The sequence below is a fragment of the Protobothrops mucrosquamatus genome, unplaced genomic scaffold (assembly GCF_001527695.2).
Source record: "Protobothrops mucrosquamatus isolate PMUCROS unplaced genomic scaffold, P.Mucros_1.0 scaffold_9, whole genome shotgun sequence".
NCBI lineage: Eukaryota > Metazoa > Chordata > Lepidosauria > Squamata > Viperidae > Protobothrops > Protobothrops mucrosquamatus.
In genome coordinates this window covers 1,480,014-1,486,925 of record NW_015386085.1, presented here as the reverse complement: position 1 = coordinate 1,486,925, position 6,912 = coordinate 1,480,014, and positions in this window count along the sequence as shown.

The window sequence follows — 6,912 nt, the reverse complement described above, 5'->3', positions numbered from 1 at the left end:
CATAATTATTCATATACAATTTAGCATTAGAAGCAGTGATATCAACACCCAAATATTTCACTTTTTTAACTATTTCAAAACCAGTTACATTACTTAAAATTTCTATATCCTTCATAAACATATTTTTAACTAATATTTTAGTCTTATTATTATTTACTTTAAATCCAGATACATTCCCATAAGATATCAATGTCTGTATCAAAGTTCTTGCCGAGTCGGTTGGATCCGACAGAGTGAAAACCAAATCATCAGCAAATGCTCTAAGTTTGTAAGCGTTGTTGCCCAAAGTTATGCCTTTTATAGATGAAGACTCCCGAATCTTGATTAATAAAATCTCCAAAGTCAAAATAAATAATAACAGGGATAATGGACACCCTTGCCTTGTTCCTTTCTCAGTTTTAATTGAGTCTGTCAAATCCCCGTTAACAATCACTTGAGCAAACTGTAATTGATAGATGGCCTTTAATGCTGAAGAAAATCTATCCCCAAAGTTCATTCTGTCCACCAGCCGTAGCAAGAATTGCCAATCCAATTTGTCAAAAGCCTTTTCAGCATCCAGAAAGATAAGGGCCGCCGGAATTTGATTGTTTTTATCCAAGTATTCCAACACATTCACAATTTGTCTAACATTATTCTTCATATATCGCCCATTTATAAATCCAGACTGGTCCATATGAATAATCTGTTTAATTACTTGCATTAGTCTATTGGCTAGTATTTTTGCAAAAATCTTATAATCCGTATTCAATAATGATATTGGCCTGTAATTTTTAGGTTGGGTCATATCTTGATCCTCCTTAGGTATAAGTGAAATAAATGCACATCTCCAGGATGGTGGTATTTGTCCTCCAATTAAAACATCATTAAATAGACATCTCAAAGGTTCCAACATTTCTTCCATTAACTTTTTATAATAAATTGCCGTAAACCCATCTGTACCAGGGGCCTTACCGACCTTCAGTTGCTTAAATGCCTCTGCAATCTCTTCCACCGTAATCATTCCATTCATCAGTCCTTTCTGATCCTCAGAGAGGCAGGGCAAATTTGCTTGCTGTAAATAATTGTCTATTTCATTTAATTGTATATTCTCAGAGGCATATAATTTAGCAAAGTATTCTGTGAAGGCCCTTTTAATCAAATCTTGTTGAAAAACTTCTTTACCCTTGTAGTTTATTTTCTCAATAAGCCTTTGTTTTTGTTTCTTACGTAATTGATACGCTAACCATCTTCCAGGTTTATTTGCATTGCAGAATGTATTATGTTTCATATATTTCAAATTAATAGCAATTTGGTCAGAGAGCAACATATTATATTGTTCTTTCAGCATTACAATAGACGCCTTTAAACTCTTATCCATTGGATTTAGCGAGAAAGCTTTTTCTTTTATTTTTATCTCTTGCTCAATATCTTTATAGTTTTGCTGCTGTTTTCGCTTATAAGCAGAGTTCATTGAAATTAAGGCACCCCTCATAACAGCCTTGCTTGCATCCCAAACTATCGATATAGGAGTGCCTTTATTCATGTTCAATGCGAAGAATTCTTTTAAATTATCCTTTAATTTCTGCACATTTGTTTCATAATTCAATAAATTCTCATTCAATCTCCAAGTCCTTCTACTAGTTCCCTCTGTTAAAATCTCCATCCAAACAGGACTATGATCCGACAAAATCTTAGAAAAAATCTTTACCTTCGTAATCCTAGGCATCAAATCATTAGTAATCAGAATAAAATCAATTCTAGAGTAAGATTGATGTCTATCCGAAAAGAAAGTAAAATCACTTTCTCCCATATTCCTTTCACGCCATATGTCTCTTAACTCAAAATCTTCCTGTAAAGCAAAAAAACTTTTAGGCAGTTTAATTTGTGTTGAAGTTTTAGCTGAAGTCTTTTTATCTCTTTTTGGGTCTATTACACCATTCCAGTCTCCCATCATAATAATCGATTTATAATCCAATTGCATTATCTTTTGATGCAAAACAGTAAAAAATTGCTTTTGTTGTTGATATAGGTTTGGTGCATATAATCCCACAAGAAGACATTTTTTCCCATTCAGAATGATTTCCACAAATACAAATCTTCCTTCTGCATCAGTATCTATTAATTTTGGTATCAGTTCCTTCTTGATATAAAAAACTACACCCGCTTTTTTCTTTTGAGAGGAGGCCACAAAATGTACACCCAATTTAGGGTTATATAAGTACTTTTGATCTTTTAATGTAATATGTGTTTCTTGTAAACATATAATATCATTCTTATGCTGCTTCAAATAATAAAATATTTTTCTCCTTTTCTGTGGTGAATTCAATCCATTAACATTTAAGGTTATTAGCTTAACCATCCTTTGGTTTTTGGAGCTTCTGAATCAACCCTTGAAGATCCATTGTAACAGATCTTTTAGGCCTGGCTCCTCCCACTGGCTCCGAAGTAGTTGCGGATGTTTGGGGCATAGCCTCTTTCTGTTGTTCTCTTTCCTTACGCTTATAAGCCGCACGTGTCATTCTTTGGTCTTTTGGATCCTGTTTTGTCTCCAGCATTTGTAGATTTTGAGAATCTACTGCAAATAGCGACATAGCTCCAGGTAGTTCCACAATCAATTGTTCCCCTCCTTCTTCTATTCCTTTAGCTGGTGATGTAGAAGGTGAATCAGCTTTCAACACCGTTGAGTAAAAATTCTTTGCTTTCTGTACTGTATTAAGCCTATAGCGATTGCCAGCAAACATAAAGACCAATCCAACTGGTATTTCCCATCTGAAAGATATTTGCTGCTTCTTCAACTCTTGAGTCAGAAATGCAAACTCCTTTCTTTTTTTAAAAATCTTTGAGGGTATTTCTTTCAAAAGTATAATATCCTGAGCAGCAATCTGAAACTTCTGCTGGTAAAAGGCCTGTATAATTTCATTTCTACGTGTTTTTCTGGAGAAATAAACAACAACATCTCTAGGCTGTTTTCTCTGACGTGCGACCCATGAATTGACTCTAAATATTTTTTTGATTTCTCCATAGATAATTTCAGGGTCGCAGTCTAAGGCCAAAGCCAGGGCAGCTGTTACCTCTTCTCTCAGTTTCTCCTGTATGTTTTCCTGAAGGCCTCTGATTCTTATTGCATGTTCCATTTCTCTAAATTGTGCCAATACAACATCACTTTGAACAATCTCTATAGTTTCTTCTACTTTTTCCATTCTCTCCTACACCCCTTCCATTTTTTCTCCTATTTCCTCCACCCGGTTCTCTAAACGATCCATATGAAAAGCAAAGCCCTGAAAGATTTGAGACATATTCTCACATAGTTCATCATTCTTTTTAGCAAGCAACTCTTCTGTCTCCACTTTTACTTGCTGTACAATCTGTTTGGACATCTGCATCTGCATCAAAGAATCCTGTAAATCCTTTAAAGTAACATAAGGTGGTGAAGAGGGTGGGGGAGTTTTAGCTCTCTGTTGCGTGGCCTGTACAGCTGGAGAGGAAACAGCTGACTTAAGTGCTGGAGGGGCTACGCCATGTTTAGAAGCCATTCTGAAGCTTAAAAAAAGTTTTAATATACAGTCCCAAACAGTTAAAAGTCAAACAAATTTTCCTTTAATTTTTCTTGATTTTTTGGAGATTTTTCCTTAATTTTTAAAGATTTTTTACAGTTTTAACAATGTAGCCATCCACAACCGGAAAGAAAGTAAAAGTATCTCTTTAACACAAAGAAGCGGCAAGCCGCAGCCATTTTTTTTTCTCCAAAAAATAACTTTCGATTTCAATCCTTGAGAAGAATGCTTGAAAATCTGAGTCAAAGTTTTAAGTTCTTTATAAAAAATCCAAACTTCCTAGTTAGCTCCATCTGTGAAAAATACTCACAGTTTAATTCGAAAAAAAATCAGAAGTGGAGACGGCGTCTGGCTTCGCTTGCAGCAAAGGCGTCCCGATCTGCGGAGAAGCTCTGAGCTCCGGAGGAGTTCTCACCTTCACCTTGCTGGGAACACCCAGGGAGGCTAGGGAACTCGACTCCTACTCACGAGCAAGCTCTCCTTCTCTCCTTTGCCCAGAGAGAAGTTTCAAAGCGCCGAACAGCTGATAAACGCTGTTTCGGCGCTTTTTACGCAGTCCTGAACGGGAGGCTGTCAAAACAACCCCCTTCGGCAGCCGCCGAGCCACCGGAAGTCCCTGCCCAGTATGTCTTCACTACAGGATGGTAGATGGATGTCCAAGCAAAAATTTGATCAGTTGCATCTGAAGTCTGCTAAATGGGGATGGCACTAAATGCTCATTATAATGCTCTTTGATAAGATTCTTAGGTTAAATCAAGCTATTCTATATTAGTCAATACTAAGAGAAGTGGAAGGGAGAGAGACAGACAGTTTAATGTAAAGGTGAAGAAATCAGGCTAGGAACTGGAATTGGGAGACCATGACTGGAAGGCACACAGAGAGAAAGCGAGGCAGGGAAAGAGAGGGAGAGGGAGAGGGAGAGAATTAGAGATCATTTCATCAGCATAAAATAAGAGAAAGGGATTAATCAAATCCTAGTGCCTGGTATTTTCCTTTCACCATTATTTTGTACAATGGAGATCTTTGATTGCTTCTCCAGGGCTAGGATTTAAAACTGGATATAAACATGTTCCTCAAAATTCATATCTGGGCAGCAGTTGCTGTCCTCTCCACCAGGGGCAGAGTGTTGCTATCTTTCAACATTATTTTTTCTTGAAAGCCCCAAACAATACATACATTCCAATAACAAATCAAAATATAAAACAAAGCAAAAAAAAGCAATATATATATATATATATATTGTTTTATTGCAGTGTTACTATGTTTGTAGGTTATCCTGGGAACCTGTGGAAAGATGGAAATCTTTCATCAGTTATCAGGACCAGATGGATCACATTCCAGAGTTCTGAAGTAGCTCAGAACTACTGACCATATCTTTCAAATAGCACCAGAGAACTATTAGTGGACTAGAAAAGAGGTGATGTGGTTTCTCTCTTCAGAAAGGGAAAAAAATGGATCCAGGAAATTTCAGACCAGTAAGCCTGACAGCAATACCTGGGAAGATCCTGGGAAATATAATCAAGTAAAGAAGCAAGCAAAGCTATTATTAGAAACCAACATGAGTTTGTCAAATCAGATCATGCCAAACAAATTTTATTGCATTCTTTGACAAAGTGACTAAATTAGTGGACCACCAAAATGTTGTGGACATAGTATACTTGGATTTCAGTAAGGCATTTGACCACAACCTACTTCTTAGTAATCACCACCAGTCAGCACTCAATGTGTAGTCTTCAATGGAACTACATCTACATGGAGGGAAGCATGAAATGGGATACCGCAAGGTTCTGTTTTAGGCTAGGACTCTTTGACATCTTTATAAATGATTTAGATGGGGAGATAGAAGGGGAACTCATCAAATCTGCATATGACACCAAGTTAAAAGGTATAGCCAACACTTTAGAACAGGGCTTTTCAACCTTTTCAGAGATTGTACCACTTTTAGGACATGACAATATTCGAGTACCACCAGTGCTTAGCAAGGTGTCAAAAACCTGATGACTAAAAAAAAGGGGGGGGGATTTTGGGTTTTACTGTTAGATTCATTTGTTGTTATAGAAATGGCTAGTTTATAATATTATGGAAAAGTAAAAAGTTGAGGTTCAATGTTAATGCTTCCTTCTATTGCCTTTTCTTTTTCCCTTCTCCTCTTCACTTTTTTCCTTTTTTCTTTCACCCTTCGCTTGCAAAAGCCCCTCGCTCTCTCTCACACACTTCTCCCAGAAAGCCTTTCCTCCATCTCTCTCACACACTTCTTCCAGAAAGCATTTCCCCACCTCTCTCTTTCTTCTCACCACTTCTCTGACAAAAGCCTTTTCTCTTATGTCTTTCTCTGGAGTCTTTTTTCCTCTCTCCCTCTCTGGCCAAAACTGCCTCCTTTTATAGCCTCTCCTGTCTCCGGCCCCCCTCCTCCTCCTTTCTTTTCCGGGTGAGCTGATCCTGGGGCCTTTGTCTCGGCCCAAAAGCCCTGCAGCTCCTGAGGACTCTCTCACAGCAAGTCCTGCACTGCGCTGCTTTAGCTCGTTCTCTCCCCTGCTACTCTTGTCTAGGCTAGGCAGGGCCATGTACCACCTTGCCAGGTGCCAATGTACCACCGGTGGTACGCATACCACCAGTTGAAAAACCCTGTTTTAGAAGTTAGGCTTAAGATCCAAAAAATTCTTGACAGACTTGAACACTGGGCCCTATCTAACAAAATGCAATTTTGCAATGTGGTGAAAAAAATAAGGTTTTACACTTAGGCAGAAAAAACAAATGCACAGGTATAGAATAGGTGGTACTTGGCTCAACAGTAGTCACTATGAGAAGAATCTAGGTATACTAGTGGACAACCACATACGTATGAGCCAGCAGTGGACTGCAGCTGCCAAAAAAGGGAATGTAGTCCTAGGCTGCATCAACAGAGGAATAGTATCCAGATCACATGAAGTATTAGTACTGGTATATACTGCCTTGATAAGACTACACTTGGAATACTGCAACCAGTTCTGGTCACCACAATATGTAGAAGATGTTGAGACTTTGGAAAGAATGCAGAGAAGAACAACTAAGACGATTAGGGGACTGGAGGCTAAAACATGATGAACGGCTACAGGAACTGGGTATGTCTAGTCTAATGAAGAAAAGGAGTAGGGGGTGACATGATAGCAGAGTTCCAATTTTTGAGAAGCTGTCACAAAGAACAGGAGGGCAACATATTTTCCAAAGCACCTGAGAGGAAGACAAGATGTAAACTTATCAAAGAGAGAACCAAATTAGAACTAAGGAGAAATTCTCTGACAGTGAGAATAATCAATCAGTGGAACAGCTTGCTTCCAGAAGTCATGGATGCTCCAACACTGGAGGTTTTTAAGAAAAGATTGGAAACAGCCATTTGTCT